Raw genomic sequence first — 2,925 nt, forward strand, 5'->3', positions numbered from 1 at the left:
CTTCGGGTGTGAGAGGTCCTGGGTTCAAATCCCGGACGAGCCCATGTGTAGAGCCTTTAACAATCTGAAAGAGGTGGTTCTTGGGGAACAGTTTGGAGTGCAGACCAAGGTGGATGAGTGATAAAGGCAATGGATTGCTAATCCATTGTGCTCTGCACTCGTGGGTTCAGCATCGCACAGCATTTATTCATTTCTTCCTTGGTTAAAAAATCTATCATTTTAACCGGTACATAGATTACCTTCAGACGAGTGTCGTGACCCTTGTGGGGGTCGTAGAGGAAAACTGAGATGGTCAAACAATTTTGTAGGTCAAACCGTTCGGAAGCTACAGCCATTTGTATGAGAAGACTGATTTTCGGGATGTGTCATGTTTTGACAAACATTGTTCTCGCTCTGCCGCATTTCACCAAAGATGCAGAGGTGTGACATCAGCGGTTATGAAGGTTTGAGAAGCATCCAGTGCAAAAAAAGTGACATTTCTAGTTTAAAACAGACAGATTTCGATGGGGATTTTTTATTTTATTCATGTACCGGTGCGTCAATCGGATCAAATGAAATGAAATCCAATTGATTTTGATGTCTACTTTTTAATTTTTTTAATCTACATTAGCTCTTTCTTCATTTGTTTCTTGCTGTTACAGCTAATGAAGATTGAATCTGAAAGACTCAGCAGATGAATTACAGAGTATTTGAACTAAAACCTGGTCAACTGCTTGGAAGACAGCTATGCTCACAAGTATACCACCAACACTCACGTTATTCACTGTGGCCTGGCACCATTGACCTGTCAATCCAAATCCTCACCGTCATTACTGGTGACTGCAATAAAAATGCCTTTGATAAAACGGCTCGTTGGTCTAGGGGTATGATTCTCGCTTCGGGTGCGAGAGGTCCCGGGTTCAAATCGTGGACGAGCCCATGTGTAGAGCCTTTAACAATCTGAAATAGGCGTTTCTTGGGCAACAGTTTGGAGTGCAGACCAAGGTGGATGAATGATAAAGGCAATGGATTGCTAATCCATTGTGCTCTGCACTCGTGGGTTCAGCATCGCACAGCATTTATTCATTTATTCCTTGGTTAAAAAATCTGTCATTTTAACCGGCACATAGATTACCTTCAGACGAGTGTCGTGACCCTTGTGGGGGTCGTAGAGCAAAACTGAGATGGTCAAACAATTTTGTAGGTCAAACCGTTCGGAAGCTACAGCCATTTGTATGAGAAGACTGATTTTCGGGATGTGTCATGTTTTGACAAACATTGTTCTCGCTCTGCCGCATTTCACCAAAGATGCAGAGGTGTGACATCAGCGGTTATGAAGGTTTGAGAAGCATCCAGTGCAAAAAAAGTGACATTTCTAGTTTAAAACAGACAGATTCCAATGGGGATTTTTTATTTTATTCATGTACCGGTGCGTCAATCGGATCAAATGAAATGAGATCCAATTGATTTTGATGTCTACTTTTGAATTTGTTTAATCTACATTAGCTCTTTCTTCATTTGTTTCTTGCTGTTACAGCTAATGAAGATTGAATCTGAAAGACTCAGCAGATGAATTACAGAGTATTTGAACTAAAACCTGGTCAATTGCTTGGAAGACAGCTATGCTCACAAGTATACCACCAACACTCACGTTATTCACTGTGGCCTGGCACCATCGACCTGTCAATCCAAATCCTCACCGTCATTACTGGCGACTGCAATAAAAATGCCTTTGATAAAACGGCTCGTTGGTCTAGGGGTATGATTCTCGCTTCGGGTGCGAGAGGTCCCGGGTTCAAATCCCGGACGAGCCCATGTGTAGAGCCTTTAACAATCTGAAAGAGGCGGTTCTTGGGCAACAGTTTGGAGTGCAGACCAAGGTGGATGAGTGATAAAGGCAATGGATTGCTAATCCATTGTGCTCTGCACTCGTGGGTTCAGCATCGCACAGCATTTATTCATTTCTTCCTTGGTTAAAAAATCTATCATTTTAACCGGTACATAGATTACCTTCAGACGAGTGTCGTGACCCTTGTGGGGGTCGTAGAGCAAAACTGAGATGGTCAAACAATTTTTTAGGTCAAACCGTTCGGAAGCTACAGCCATTTGTATGAGAAGACTGATTTTCGGGATGTGTCATGTTTTGACAAACATTGTTCTCGCTCTGCCGCATTTCACCAAAGATGCAGAGGTGTGACATCAGCGGTTATGAAGGTTTGAGAAGCATCCAGTGCAAAAAAAGTGACATTTCTAGTTTAAAACAGACAGATTCCAATGGCGATTTTTTATTTTATTCATGTACCGGTGCTTCAATCGGATCAAATGAAATGAGATCCAATTGATTTTGATGTCTACTTTTGAATTTGTTTAATCTACATTAGCTCTTTCTTCATTTGTTTCTTGCTGTTACAGCTAATGAAGATTGAATCTGAAAGACTCAGCAGATGAATTACAGAGTATTTGAACTAAAACCTGGTCAACTGCTTGGAAGACAGCTATGCTCACAAGTATACCACCAACACTCACGTTATTCACTGTGGCCTGGCACCATCGACCTGTCAATCCAAATCCTCACCGTCATTACTGGCGACTGCAATAAAAATGCCTTTGATAAAACGGCTCGTTGGTCTAGGGGTATGATTCTCGCTTCGGGTGCGAGAGGTCCCGGGTTCAAATCCCGGACGAGCCCATGTGTAGAGCCTTTAACAATCTGAAAGAGGCGGTTCTTGGGCAACAGTTTGGAGTGCAGACCAAGGTGGATGAGTGATAAAGGCAATGGATTGCTAATCCATTGTGCTCTGCACTCGTGGGTTCAGCATCGCACAGCATTTATTCATTTCTTCCTTGGTTAAAAAATCTATCATTTTAACCGGTACATAGATTACCTTCAGACGAGTGTCGTGACCCTTGTGGGGGTCGTAGAGCAAAACTGAGATGGTCAAACAA

General features: G+C 42.5%; 2 non-coding genes across 2 annotated transcripts; both read left to right on the forward strand.

Moving 5' to 3' along the window:
- Positions 1 to 1,721: 1,721 nt before the first annotated feature.
- trnap-cgg (transfer RNA proline (anticodon CGG)) lies at positions 1,722 to 1,793 on the forward strand. The gene has a single exon. It is a non-coding gene; the product is annotated as a tRNA-Pro (tRNA).
- Positions 1,794 to 2,596: 803 nt separating this feature from the next.
- Positions 2,597 to 2,668, forward strand: trnap-cgg (transfer RNA proline (anticodon CGG)). Its single transcript has one exon. It is a non-coding gene; the product is annotated as a tRNA-Pro (tRNA).
- The last annotated feature ends 257 nt before the right edge of the window (positions 2,669 to 2,925 follow it).

Source organism: Oncorhynchus mykiss, chromosome 15 (genome assembly GCF_057628025.1).
Source record: "Oncorhynchus mykiss isolate SJ-2025 chromosome 15, ASM5762802v1, whole genome shotgun sequence".
Classification (NCBI taxonomy): domain Eukaryota; kingdom Metazoa; phylum Chordata; class Actinopteri; order Salmoniformes; family Salmonidae; genus Oncorhynchus; species Oncorhynchus mykiss.